The 15,706-nt window shown below is 35.6% G+C and overlaps 1 protein-coding gene across 1 annotated transcript in view; it reads left to right on the top strand.

Annotated features, from left to right (window-relative positions):
- CSNK2A2IP (casein kinase 2 subunit alpha' interacting protein) overlaps nucleotides 1–5,948 on the top strand; it is a 538,834-nt gene extending 532,886 nt beyond the window's left edge. Inside the window, exon 4 of the transcript XR_015240357.1 lies at nucleotides 5,472–5,948. The gene's annotated coding sequence lies outside the window, so the exon portion shown is untranslated. The remainder of the gene's footprint in view (nucleotides 1–5,471) is intronic.
- The last annotated feature ends 9,758 nt before the right edge of the window (nucleotides 5,949–15,706 follow it).

The raw sequence follows: 15,706 nt of genomic DNA, 5'->3' as shown, positions 1-15,706 counted from the left end.
ATCTGAAACAGGCTCCAGGCTCTGAGCTGTCAGCACAGAACCCGACGCGGGGCTCGAACTCATGGACCATGAGATCATGACCTGAGCTGAAGTCGGACGCTTAACCAACTGAGCCACCCAGGTGCCCCTCAATTAATAAATATTTTAAACTGTGTTTTGTTGCCAAGCAGTGAGCCTGGGAGTTCCAAAAATGAATGGAACAATGTGCTCTGCTCCCCAAAATCTTACAATCTGTTAAAAAAAAAGAAAAGAAAAAAAGAAAGACCAATAAATGCTACCATTGAGGTATGTGGAAGGCATTGTTTTTAGCTCCCTAGGTTTTTCAAAATGTTTAATTCAGTAAAAATTCATTAATAATATATGTGAGAATGGATTTGCTATTAGCTGATTAAGCTTCTCCTTGCAGCTTTGGCTGAAGGAAAATGGGGAACCTGGAAATGTCAGTAAGAAGTGTTAAGAAGGGGACCAAGATGACAATAGGATTAGAATGGTTAAAAAAAAAATAGAAAAAAAAATGTGGTCCAAACTTTGATATCCTGGTGCAGAATAACACAAGAGTTAAATTCAAAGATGAAAATTGGTATTTCTTCCAGAACATCCATCATCCTTTAAAAAAAAAAAAATCCATCGAGAGGATCTTCCAGATCTTTGAATTCAGATTTTATACAAACTGCCACATGTACGTCTGTATTGCCACGAAAGAACATTTGGCTCTAAGACTCTGTAGCACCATTCTCTCATGGCGGCTCACTCGCCTGAGGTCCCAAGGCAGGTTTGCTAGATTATGGCTCCTGCTGCATGTTCAAACCCCAAATGAAATGTGAAAATGCAGTGGCATTTCCCTGAAACTGAAAGAAATTAGAAGGGGAACTCCAGCCGGGAAACATAACACTGTCCCAAGGTTGCTATCACATACCAAGTAGATAGGAAGGGATTTTATACAAAAGTCATGCCTGAAATACAATTGACAAAAATGTACTGGAACGAGACCAGGCTTCATGATCTCTTCAAAATAAAAATCTTGTAGAACACACGATTCTCAGTTGTGAGAGTTAAAGTGAATTGGTACTTGTTATCTGGTGAGCAATGTTACTTAATTAAAGCATTTGGGGACACGTCCAAGAAAACCGCAAACATGCAATTTTCCAGTAGAAGTGAATGAGACCCATAGCAGGTTCTCATTGTGAGGAATCATCAGAGTAACTCAACAGCAGTCCTGAGTTTTCAATGGCACCGTGAGCAGTCTAGGAGAGTGGCAGTTATTTTTAGCTTAGAAATTCACATTAGCAGTAGCAACTGAATACTCAGATCAAAGACTGAACATGAATGTTCTCTGAGATGTAGAGATGTGTACTTTATATAAAATTTAATTATCTTTAACTTGAATGTAAACTACCTACGTGGTTTTAAAAAGCACTTTTGGGACAATGCGATCTTACCTCTTGCTGAGCAACAAAAATTATTAAAATCCCAAGCAAAGTTTTTCAACATATCACTAAAATTTATAGTGAAGTTTGAATGCTTAAATGTAAACCAGGGCTGATAAAGAGAATCACTTATGTCAACCAAAACTAACATGGGTCTTAGGATCAGCTAAAAGTCAAGAGAACAATTGCCCAGGAGACTGTAAGTTAGGAATCATTTTTTCCTATTTTCTAGGATGAAAGCAGAAGGCATCTAAGCTCTGCCTAGAAACACCACTGAGACTTGTCTACTTGCTCAAACTATTTCACAAATGGAGGCAACTCCTACTCAGGACTATCCATAATCAGCTAAGACTAAAGAGGACACAACATGAAAAGGCAAAATTAAAAAAAAATTTTTTTTTTGCACCTTTTTTTTTCTCAACAGACATCGTCTGTAATACTTGCAAAGCTCCCTGTGCGATGATTCAAATATGAGTTAGGTAGAGTCCCTATCCTCAAGTTGTTCACCATCTGCATGGGAAAGATTAATGCAGAAACAATGAACTAAAATAGTCTTAATTAAAATGCCAAATAGTAGTCCAAATAAACCTAAAACAGTGTAGAAAAGGGAAGAGGCATAAAAAGGGGGAGTTGTTTGGTTTTTTTCTTAGCTTTGGCAAGCTTTAGAAAACTTTATATATGTCCATATTCATAAAGTGAATTAAAGTAGTTCTTACTTATTTGTTTTTTATCCTGTGTTCTACAAAATTTTGACAGCAATCTGCAAGAATGTAAGTGATTACGTGAGAGGCATTTTAGGAAGAGGTCAGTTTCTATTTTCCCTTTCAGCTATTTGGACCGAGCCTAAGATTTCCTTTGAAGTTGGTGGTATTCCAATCAGCATTTCAGAAATGTAAGACAAAAATCTCAAACGTGTCCCAGATGTTTCTTTCTCTCTTTCCTTTTATTTGAGTCATTCTATTAAAAAGATAGCAACAGTAAGTATTTTTAAGTATATTACACCAGAAAGCTTAAAACAATATTTTTAACCATAATATGCCATTAACTGATAAAAAATAAAGAAACATATATGGTGTGTCTTTCTCCTGTATGTTTCCATGCTTCTAAATTTGCATTTAAATGTTTATATATGTATGGGAGTGAGTTGTAAGTGGGCTTGTGTTTAATGACACACAGGCTGCAGGTTTATGGTGATAGAAACAAATTATTCTGTCTATAGTCTCCATGATACTTAATTTAAACCCCAAACTGACTTACCAAGTAATAGATGTGTTTATATTCTAATTTATAACATATTCTAATAATATAATATTAGAATGTAATATATTCTAATTATAACATATTCTAATATAAACATATGTGCTTATATTCTAATTTATAACATATATCTATATTCTAATTTATGCTAATATGTTATTTTTATAACTTTTGGCTTCTACATATGAATTATATAGTAATTTAAAAAAATTAAGCTGACCATTTGGTTTAACTATATCGGCAGCTATTCAAATAATTTATTTGGATTATTTATTTATTTATTTATTTTTTCAACATTTATTTATTTATTTTTGGGACAGAGAGAGACAGAGCATGAACAGGGGAGGGGCAGACACAGAATCGGAAACAGGCTCCAGGCTCTGAGCCATCAGCCCAGAGCCTGACGCGGGGCTCGAACTCACAGACCGCGAGATCGTGACCTGGCTGAAGTCGGACGCTTAACCGACTGCGCCACCCAGGCGCCCCTATTTGGATTTTTTAAAGGATAAAAGTATTATTCTCAAACTATTATTCTATCCTCTGGAAGGCACTTTAAAATATTCTGGATAGGAAATATATAATAATAACTTTATCAGTTTGATAATTAACATTTCAGAAAAGTGCTTCATTTTTACAAACACAGTTCAAAATAAATAGTTATTTTTCTTTTATCATTTAAACCAGTCTAATGTGGCAAGATGGCATTAGAGAATCAAATCAAAAAAAACATACTAGAAGTTTGTGGGAATCTCAAGGGAGAATAAAAAGTGAAAGGCATAATGGCAGGTTTTTACACATGATTAAGTTATTGATTAATAAAATTACATTGAAGTTCATGTTCTGTTTTTCTACATGTAAGAACAGTGCATTCTGCATAATTATAAATTGTCCACACCATGTTTAAAAAGTACAATAAGAATGTTAAAATATTTTGCCAAGTAATTGTCATTCCAACCATGATCACTGACAAACAGATGAGATGGTGGTAAACTTACCCCAGAAAGACCACGTTTCCTAAGAGAATTATAAAAGGATTGACATCCTTGTTAAAAGATTGTAACATTTTTTTTCCCATTTCATTTACTAAAGTGAAAGTCTTTTAACATGCTTGATTGTGGCAGTTCAGCTAAATAGATTGCCCATTGAACAGTTACAAAGTGAAATATTCACAAAGCTGATTGGGTCTTTAGACCAAACCCATTTGTACAAATCAATTCTGGCACAGGGAAATATGTATGTTATAGTTTATCACCATGAAAAACTGCTGTTGGAAAATAGTAATCATGTATCCAAGGAACAATTTATGAAAACCACATCTTAAACAATGGTGTCATTACAACAATCATCCATAAACAAAAGAAACACAAATGATACATAGTCATTTCAAATACACTGAAAGTAGAATTATATGGTAGAATAACATTGTATTCATGTTTATTTTAATTCATTTTATGCTATTCAAAAAAATAGATACAACTTAGCAGGTGCTGAATAATAAGCAGAAAAATGAACATTTCTATTAGATGCACCTGGGTATTCACAGCTTGGATAACAATAACCCAAAGAAATCCAATCACTACAGATTGTATGCAGTGAGATTCCACTACTCTTTTCTGAAATGTTTCACTATTTCACGTGCTCTTATGTCTTTTCAAGCTAAATAGTATGTCATTTCTAGCCTTTACAATATGGTCTATCATTGAATATGCATGTGGATATAAAGAGTATTTTAAGAATGTCACCTGGTAGAATAATTCTCTAGCTCTCTGTTAAATATATAAACAGATATTGAAAAGAAAATTCTACCTTTTGTGAGTTCTTACACCAAAATGCTTAACAAGTACCAATCACTTTATGGGCGTAACAAAGTAAGTTTTTCTAAAAACCTTGGCCTAATGAAAACCCTAGAAAGCAGGTACATGATTTCTCAGATTTTTCCCCATGAAAGTAAAGTAAATGGTTGAATAGCTTCTCATTTTCCCACAGACAGCAAGGAATTCACCTAGGATTTGAACTGAGTAGGACAAGGTGGATCATCTTAATCATGATGTTATATGCTACAAATACTCCCTACCAGACAGACACTTGCAGACTTCTTTCTCTCAAAGGTAACATAATTATGAACTATCTTGCTGATATTCCCCCAAGTATTAGAGGATAAGCTTAGGTTCACTCTATTTTTATGATTGTTGATTTTCTCTTCTGGACAGAAAAAGTAGTGAGGATCTCAGAGATAATCTAGGGTGTTGAAATGACTAAAGAAGATTGTTTAGGTGATACAGACAAACTTTATTTAACACTTGGTGAAGCAGGCATTCCCCACCATCAAAAGAACTGAAAGGTGGGGGATGAGGAGAGAAGGCAGGATGCCTTTATAGGATAAAGAATAGGAAACAAGGAAGAGAAGGAATAAAAAGATCTGGTTGGTTGGGTTGTGTATCTGACCTTATCTGAGGTATCATTGGAATAGGAGGATCACTCATGTTCTTTGATGACCACAGATTGGTTACCTAGATGGTCTGGTTTCTCAGCAGATAGACGGTTTATAAGAACATGGAGTCTAAGAGTTAAGTTTTCTTTTGCTGAGGTGGTTTCCCAGGGTCAGTGGTGTCCAGGCTACCAAGCCAAGGTCAGTATGACAACAACTGACATTTCAAAACAAACTTTATTTAACACTTCTTGAAGGAGCCATTTCCAGATCAAAGAATTGCCTAGTTCATGAAGTGTTAAAGTCTGTACCACCTAAACTGTCTTCATTTTAATGAGGGCTTTTTTTTTTTTTGGCAGAAAATTGTGGTTGACTAGGGCAGAGAGAAGAACCAAAGAAAAGGAGGAGCAAAAAAGGAAGAAAGACCCCAGTCATGCAAAATCAAAGAACCTGAAACCAGAAGACTTTTACCAGGCTAGTATGGTTCTTCCTGCATTGGGTGTATACACTGACGTCCTAAGGCCTCATTATGCGTTATGCTTGAGCTGAATGAGGAGTTTGTTCTCTGATAGGAAAAAGACCTAGAAAGTATCGAAGAAGTCTCTTAAAGACAGTTCCAAGTTCATACCATACTCCATTCAGGTGCCTGAAATGTAGAAAAAAAAATAATGCAAACTATCCATATCTGGTCATCCATGTAAATAGAGAGGGGCGCCCAAAGAATCTGCTCGCTCTATGTCTAAAAATTGGTTTTAGATAAAACTGTCCCCAGTTTGAAGGAAATGCAAAAAGAGAATTCACATGGGTTTCAAATAGTCATCCTACGGAGAAATGAACCAAAGAAAGGAATGCAGCAAGTAAAAAATAAAAGAACACAATGAGTGAACAGAAATGGGGGGGGGGGCATGAAGAAAACAATTGTATCAAGTACAAAGTCAAGTAGAGCATTGGATCTATGAACAAAAGAGATTAGTGATGAGACAATCAGTAAAAAGGTGAGGTTGAAGGAGACCTAGTAGTAGTTAGAAAAAGTGAGCAGATGGTGCCATTGACATAATAATGGACACTTTAGAGACCGGAAGTAGAGATTTCTAACAATAGGGTATCTGAGTGGAAATTATTACATAAGAGTGAAGAAAGGAAAGACAAAGCAGGGAAAAAGGTTGTAGATAAATGCTATGTTTCGAGAACAGAAACATATGGAAAATTGGAGCCTCCCTGGTGCAGAAAGCAGAACAAATAGAATAGGGGAAAAATTAAAGATAAATACTTTCCTGAAATGAGGAAATAGCTAAATTTACACATTGACAAGGTTCACTTTGTTCCCAGAAAAGTTAATGGAGCACATTCAAAACCAAAACATATCCTGTTGAAATTATTGAATTATGGGGATAAAAAAAGTAATGCCAAAGGCATTTGGGCAAAAGAAACAACTCACCTATAAAGGAAAAAAAAAAAAAAATCAGGGGAGCCTTAGACTTCTTTAAGGCAATCATTGTGGATTAAATTCAAGTCTATGATGTTTCTAAGGAAAGCAGAATGAATTGAAGTTCCATTCCTAGGCAAGTCACCATTAATGTGTAAAAAAGCCAAAAAGACATAGTCGGATCGTCTGGGATGTGGGAGCCATATTACCTACAAGCAAATCTGTGTATAATTTATACAACTAAGATACTAGTCAAAACAATGAAGTTTTGATGTGGCAACCAACTAATGTAACTAAACAAAATAGATATGTAGAAGTGGGATAACCTTACCAGTTAAAAGGAAAAGTTTATTTTTGTCTGTTTTTCCTTAAATAAACCTAAAGTAAGTTGTATATAAGTGACATGTTTAAAGTAAAGCGACTCAAAAGGAACAAAGTAAATGATCAGGCAAGATTTATAGCAAATAAATATAATGCATATGAACATAAGTCAGGTGATAAAGTTAAGATGAAAAAGTGGTAATCAAAAAAATGTATTAATTGGACCAAAAAAGAGTGATTCGATGAGACATAATGTCCAAAAAGAACACATCACATGAAATTATAATGGCCTACTTTAACATGTTCTGGGAACTTCATGACTTCTGGCTTTGCATGTTACTCATTGCCTTATCACATCTGTTGAACTTCCCTCTATATAATATAAAGATAGACACACCTTTAATAAAAAGATATATAACGCTGTCATGAATATGTTCCCAAATATATAGTATCAAGTTTTTTATTTGTTTTTAATTTTGGAAATATGGGGGTGCCTGGGTGGCTCAGTCGGTTAAGCATCCAACTTCAGCCCACGTCATGATTTCACAGTCTATGAGTTCGAGCCCCGCACGGAGCTCTGTGCTGACAGCTTCGAGCCTGGAGCCTGTTTCAGATTCTGTGTCTTCCTCTCTCTCCGCCCTTCCCCAGCTCGTGCTCCATCACTCTCTCTTAAAAATAAATGAACAGGGGCGCCTGGGTGGTGCAGTCGGTTAAGCGTCCTACTTCAGCCAGGTCACGATCTCGCGGTCTGAGTTCGAGCCCCGCGTCAGGCTCTGGGCGGATGGCTCAGAGCCTGGAGCCTGTTTCGGATTCTGTGTCTCCCTCTCTCTCTGCCCCTCCCCCGTTCATGCTCTGTCTCTCTCTGTCCCAAAAATGAATAAACGTTGAAAAAAAAATTTAATAAAAAAAAAAATTAAAAAAAAAATAAATGAACATTAAATTTTGGAACTATGAAGAAAATTTGTCAGATATATAAGAGTAGATGTATCTATGCATTTCTATCAGTTCTCGGGACAAACACAAAAATAAATGAAGATTTGAATAGCTATAATTAATATGGCTAAATTAAAAAGAAATATAACTGTTTGCAAATGGCAGAGCATATACCTCTCAGGAATCTGTGAAACATATATTAAATTGGTTTAGCTTGAAATTGGCAGGTTAAAATAAAATCTGCTATTCAGAAATAGTTAATGAATCTATCACTAAGATGCCATGCCTGTATGTTACCTAAACAACTACTCTAAAAGAAAGCCCTCTTTTGTCTCCTTCATATTCATAATTATTTCACTCAATTATCATATTAGTGCCTTAAAAATAGGACGTTCATACCTGGCCTTTTTAGACCTGGTGTGTGTGATTGTATAAAATGAGGCATTTAAAAAGGATTTTTTTTTTTTTTTTCTGCAAAGGAGATTCAAAATACTTGCATATGTGCTTCAAATTCTGGGAAGCAGCATGGAATGTCAGTGATTGATGAGCTAGTTATTTCAGAATTCCATTTTATGATAGTATTTCAGAAATGTTAAGTCTTGTGGCAGTTTTGCCAGATCAAAAAGCTGTAATTCAGCGACGACAATAATGCTGAGCAGTTAGTTCTGGCCCTGTGGTTTGAGGCCATCTTTACATCCGCAGATCAATCCCCCATACACCACCGTCACATAAAAAACACCCCATTGCACTGTACAATTTGGCACGATTGCCTAAGAGGCCTGGATTGAACTGGCATTAATTAGCTATGTCACACTATTATTCATTCCCCATGAATGTGCTCTTACCATTCAGATCAGGGATGAATTCACTAGCACAGCAGTATGTAGAAACAATATATGATCTCCTTGCTTGTGTTTCAACTAGTATTCCTCTTACACAGAAAAGTCAGTGCTGTAGAACTGCAAGGACTCTAAATTACATACCCTCCCTTTGTATCCACCTTCCTTGCTCAGCACAAGTAATGCACACGTTAAGGGACTATCCCTAGTTTGAAAGTTGCGAGTGGGGCTCAGTTCTCTTTCTTCTCTCTACGGTAGTTTTGTTTTATTCTCTTTGCTGGATTCTCCGTCTACCTATCATATCCTCCTTTCTGCCGAGATCTCTCCTCTTGGGTTTAAGTGTTTGGGAAGTATTTTGTTCTGGCTTCCTACACGAAGTCAGATATATATCACTGTTTATCCTGAGTTGGGAGCCCCTGAAAGGGAGATGATCTAGTTCATGAAAGTGCATTTAATTAAGTAACGTGGAAGGATAATTATCCAATAAGTTACATAATGGCCTTAGATGAACGCTATGGCAACATTTATTTAAAAGCCACTGTTAAGCATCTTAAAGCATTTTATTGCTTATTTTATAATCTTATATGTCTGGTCCAGAACTTTATCCTTTCTTAAAACTTGTCTACATCCCTGCAGCAATACAGACAGAGAGTGTTTAATTTTGTGGCCCAGAGTCAAACTAATCCCATAAAACTAGAGACCCTTCCAGATTGTGTGCTTTTGAAAAGTTTTGAAAAGTACAGTATCATAATATTGGTAATTGTTCATTAAGAAGTTTTAAACTGTAAGTCACAAAGAATTCTGACTCAGCAACAAAAAGTACATGTTATCTTTTCTAACAAAGTCGTTGGCTGAGGCAGCTTCATGGCTGCTTGATTGAATAGTCTAAAGACATGATGAAGCACCTTGTCATTCTCAGTATGTCAGCTTAGCTCCTGTCATAATGGAGAGATGGTTGCTGCAATTTCAGTCATTACATGGGATCATTTTCTTACCCAGTAAAAGGAAAAAAAAAAAAATGAAACCTTTTGCAGGACAATCCAGAGACACCTTCACATATTTCATTGGCCAGTACTGTATCACATCACTAAGATTAAACCAGTTACTGACAAGGAGAATAAGGCCACCATGATCGGCTTAGGCAGATCAGTAATTACCTTTGGACCTCAGGGTGGGTGTCATCTCCCAGGGTCACAATGGGGATTTCACCACCAAGATAAAAAGGGAGTTGGGGAGGCAACTGACAGTAACTGGGGAGTTTGCTGAATTAAATAATTCATATCTTGTTTCTTATGAGAATGAAACTCAAGGCAGGTAGATGGTCTTTAGTGGAATTTGGAGCACCAATAGGACAAAGCCTATATACCTGAGGCAAATAATCTAGTCAGACCAGGAAAATATCCCTCAAGTGAAGATCATTTACATTTCTGACAGATGTTTATGTTAGTAAGAAGTGGCAAAAGGGATTAGGAAGATTCTAGTTAGGGAGATAAAGAAAAGAGAGAGAAAAGAGGTCATTGACACCATAGTGTTAAAAAGGAACAAATTAATCTCATTTTTTGTTTTTAATTTAAACCAGGACAAAAAAGAAAAATTCAAAAGATATTTGCTCAGCTTTTACAGATTCCAGGCACTGTTCTTTCTTCTATATTCCCCTGTCTTCATTCTGTTATGCATTTAACAGGTGTTCTAGGTGATGGGAATGTAGCAGTGAATGAAATGGGCAGAAGTCTGTATTTAGCAAAGATCACTGCCCTTAAGGAATTTAAACAGTAAACGATATATGTAATAGACAAACAGTATTAGGAGTGCAAACAGTATAAAGGGAGACAAACAGTAAACAATAAATAGAGTAAGTAAATGATAGTCTCTTAAAAGGTGACAAATCCCAAGGGGGAAAAGTAAAGAGAAAGACACATGTCAGGCCGGTCAGTGGAGATCAGGAGTGCAGGTAGGGTACAACTGTAAATCGTGTATTTAAAGTATATTTATTTCACTGAAGTGATATTTAAGCGAAGACTTTCTGCTGTTCAAGTTACCCGTCTCTTAATGTTAAGTTGTAATGCAAGTGTGAAAGTTTTTGAGTTATTAAATGCACCTCATAAAATATTAAAATGTATTTATTAAATATTTTATAAAAATGATGTTTTTGTTAAATTATGTTAGACTATCTTATGGTTAAAAAATATTTCTAATGGTAGCTTTCAGTTCCTGCTATGTATCAAAAATCACCATGCAAACTGATTTTTTTCCCTTAAATTATGACTAGTTCTACATTTATTCAAGCTATTTTGCCTTCTTCTGAGTTCTGTGCAATCAATTCTGTTCTCAAAAGATTTAGTTTTCCCCTTGGCTAAAATACAAACTTTTTCTTTTCTTTTTTTTTTTGGCTGCGAAGGATATCTGGTACTAAAGAGAAGGTAGACTTGGGGAGAACGTGGGGCTTCTGAGGGATAGAGAGGGGAGGCTTTACCCCAATTACCAATGAAAGTACCCAATGTTCAATACTGGTGATCAAAAGTATAGAAATTGCCTTGGCATCCAGCTGGTCTTCTAGAATGACTACTGATTTATTTGGTGTAAAACAGAAAGTGCCACCATTAGGTGCAATTTTAATTTAATCAATGTTTATTTTTTATACCTTTTAATGGCTTTGTCTTTTTTTACAATCTCTGAATACCTAATGCATGTGTTCCCTGGGTCTCCCATGAAGGTCAGTTCCCCTTCCCAAATTGCCTCAGGCTTTGAACGCTTAAATCTCTTTTTCACCTCCCGCCCTTGTAGATAGATCTTAGGGTAGAGAGGCTTTATATTTCTCTCTTCCTTTTCTTTCTCTTTTTTTTTTCTATCGCCCATTCCTGAGAATTTGAATTGCAGCATAATGTAGTCGAGGAAAAAAAAATTCTAATAAGTTGGGGTAATTTTTACAACAGTTTTAGTGGATCAGTAGTGTGGAAGTTAGATTGTGAAGAGTATTATTCTCAACTAGGAGTAAAGGGATGTTTGGAAATGTGGGGGATATTTTAGAAAGAACATGTACTTTGAGTGCTGGCATGAATGGATGAGATATCTAGCCATGCTGGGTATTCTTTAGATGTTAGGGAAATGTTGCACTATGAAAAAATATTCTACTCAAAATACTAATAACACCCCTGTAGAGATACACTGGAAGACATAAATTGGTAGGGGCAGTGGAGGATGTAAACAAGAATATTCTACCGTCAACACTACTGAATATATATGATGGAGGCAAGAAGGTATGCTGACTACCTTAGGGGAAGTGGAAGGGAAGAAGGACAACATGGGGAAATTGCCTGTTGTATTACAAATAGAAACGTAGGTAGCCTTTTTATACTTTTAAATATAGCACAGCAAGTCTCATTTTTACCATTAAAGCTCAGAGAGGTTAAATAATTCATACAAATGCAACATATTAGTGAATGCCATATCCAGGGTTCAAACACAGTTATATTGAACTTCAACGTTCACATCCTTTCCCCTAGATGGAAAGACATCAAAGAACTGCTCCAGCATCCGATGCGATCAACTTATTTGTATGAACTTGCAAATACTATGGATGAATGTAAATAATCTCGACCCAAACTTATTGGTTCAGGGTCTCAGGCCTTGCTTTTGTAAAGAAATTGGGGGTCAATAATATTGTTATTTTTAATAGCATTAATACATATGTGTGAAGTGTTATTTTATTATTGTTTCAGAGGATCCAGAAGACCAGTGTGCTAGAGTAAAAGGTAAAGGTGATGTCATGGTGTGATAGATTAATTAAACACATTGTTGGCCTCAATTAATGGCCTTGTAGCCCAGCTATTGGTTTTGTAAATTTACAGTCCCTTCTTGAGCCTACTCTGAGCTGGCCTTGTGATTTGCTTTGGCCAATAGAATGCTGCAGGAGTCATGGTGCACCTTCCTTACCTTTTGTGTTTCTTCTTTAGATGCCTCCATGAGAATGAGTCTGGACTAGCTGCTAGATAATGAAACACCATGTGGTACAGAGCCCACTTATCTTAATCACGGCCATCCTGGAACACTCTATAGCAGCAGGGCCCCAAACATATGTAATAGACCAGACCAGTTCAGCAAAACCACCTACTCCCTCCTTCAGCTGTGTGTAGCCATGATATATGAGTCAGTCCAGATGACACCAAAATAACTTCTTAGCTGACCCACAGACTCCTGAGCATCAAAAACACTTATTATCTTAAACCATTAGGTTTTAGAGTGACTGGTTACATAGCAATAGTCAACAGATATGGATGATTTTCTTGAGAGATTTTTAAAGCTTAAAATTAATGCCCCTAGAAAACCAACCCTACTCTAGCTTCTCAGAAACTGGAAATTCTGAATGCATCAGTAGACCATATCTGAAGATAGATTCGGCAAACCCATCCAGGGCACAAAACCATCAGCAACAGAGAAGCTCCTTCAGGCAGCTTCAAAGTCAGAAGACATCTTCTATGGAAAGCTATCTAGCAAGGAAGAACATGGTACACCCTGCTTGAGATATTAACAGATAGATTGATTTGTTAAAATATGTGAGTCATCTCTTTGGTGTGTTTTGGAGGGTGAAGGTTTCTTTTAGTCAAGCTACTGGGATGTCAGTCACCATAATTGGGAATTAAAAACAAATTTGTTCAAATTTTGGATGCTTAGAATGATAAAGCCTTTGGCTTACCAGTTATAAAAGCAAAGCTATCTTTCAATGCAATTAATCACATCTGTCTGGGATGGCTCAGCTGAAGCCAGAATGCTTGTCAAAATGACTTTTTGGCATCTTTTCCCACCCACAAATCCATAATTTTAATCATAAGGAATTGTTACCAAAGGAATTGTCTATTCTATATAGTACGTTATTACTCAGTATAAGTGCTTAACATTTTTATGTAAGTCAGCTCCAGTGTTTAAAACATTTTACTAAATCCCTAGGGCTAATTATTGAGCAATTGGCATGCAATAAACCCTAAAGATACTTCAAAGAGGGAGATGGTTTAAGTGGGAGGATCTAAAGACTGGGAATTACAATAATCAAATCTTGTGGTCAGGAGACATTAGTTGTTGCTGTGAGGTCTTTGGAAGATAAACATGGCTGAAACCCACACTGAATGAATAGCTAACATCAACAAGTTTCGTACCATGTCCTACACAAACAGAATGGGTGGGAAGAAAAGCTTTCCAAAATTAAATCAGCTCATCATTTCCAGACAACTTTCTTATAGCCCCACTGCCCCCCAAATTAGGGAGGAGGTGAAGAAGGAAACACTGAAACTCTGATAAATCATCTCATAACCACCAAGATGTCATCTTCCTTGGCTTGGAATTAAGTAGGGTTGGCTCAGCCACCCAGGAATGTTCCTATGGGTACCCTGGAAAACAATACAAAAGACGTAGAAAATCTTTAAGAATAAGCCATGGACAGAGATTTTATTAGTATACTCTGTATATGTAGTTGTACTTAGAAAAAAAAAATTTGTGTTTAGTTCATGAAACTATATAATGTAAAATTTATAAGAGTGTGGTTGTTATCACAAGTAGAATCCCACTGTAGCAAATGTTATAACCATGAACTATTTTGTATAATTAAAGCTTATCAAAGTCCTAGATATTGGGTCACTGTTTTCAAGCATAAATACTGTATAAAATCAACTTTATTTAAAATTAAAGAATGTAAATATCTCTCTTTAATTTAAATTTTTAAATGTTTATTTATATTTGAGAGAGAGAGAGAAAGAGAGAGCGAGCAGGGGAGGGGCAGAGAGAGAGGGAGACACAGAATCCGAAGCAGGCTCCAGGCTCTGAGCTGTGAGCACAGAGCCTGAAGGGGGGTTTGAACTCATGAGTCATGGGATCATGACCTGAGCCAAAGTCGGATGCTTAACCAACTGAGCCACCCGGTGCCCCTCTTTAATTTTATTTTAATAAAATCTTATTTGTGTAAATGATAGAAACATGACCCAGCCTAATACTTAGCAGATACTGTACTATGGTTATTCCAATTCTAAAAGTATCTCATCCAGCTAACAACTTTGGTTAATGGGTAAGTTGTTGGTTGAAACATTAAATCAGTACTGCCTAAAGGTGCATCTTTGCACAAAGCAAAAGATTTCTTTTTGAATTTCATTGATTTATTTAATTTCAATATTTACCTAAGTAAGGCTTACAAACGTTAACAAAAGTCAATTTTGAGAAAAGTTAATAAATATACTCACAGCAGCATGGATATATTTTTGAAAACATAACATTGAATAAAATAAAGGCAAAAATGAAACAAGCAATATAACTCAATAAATTAAGGTACATTAACATAGCACATCTGAATTTAAAAAGAAAAAACTTTTCCAAGGATTCATACTAAATTTTTGAATTTTGTCCAATTTAAGCAACTTTTAGTCGAACACAAAGCAACTATTTTAAAGGGGAGAACTTTTAAGTAAGAGAATGAGAAACAAGATGAAGGAAAAAAATTAAATACAGTTTTGTACATTTTTTACAGATTTGAAAACTTCCTAAACACAATACCATTTGATTATTTGATACAAAATTCGGACATTTCACTCACTTCCACTGTGCCCTTCTTACTCCACAATTTTGTTATCTAATTTAATACTTAATTTATACAATAAAGTGTATTATTTTAATATATCTATTGATTACTTTTAACTGTATACATATAACTGTTTCTCAGTTGATTGATTGATATAAATTAATAGAAATATATAGAGAAATATAAATATCTACCTGAGTATTAATAATACCTGTTAGGCAACAAGCAACATGTTTGTTTTATGTTTATGTTTACTCTTAGAGCTATAATTTAACATGCACATATAATATTGTTATGTTTATTTAAGTGTTTACTGCCATGTCAAATAATGTACTGTAATGATAATGCCACGCCACTTGAGCCAGTAAAAGTACATTCCCAGTTTTAAAGTCAAATGGATTTTCTGTTCTTACTCTACTCTTAGAGTCATGCCACATTTTAGTTTGCTTTATATTTTCACTCAATCTTCTTTCCATAGTCTTTGTTTAGCCTACTTTTTTTTTTTTTTAGTTTTTA

This window comes from Puma concolor, chromosome C2, assembly GCF_028749965.1.
Source record: "Puma concolor isolate L17-30 chromosome C2, mPumCon1.1.hap2, whole genome shotgun sequence".
NCBI lineage: Eukaryota > Metazoa > Chordata > Mammalia > Carnivora > Felidae > Puma > Puma concolor.
This window is presented reverse-complemented; position numbering and strand designations above follow the sequence as displayed.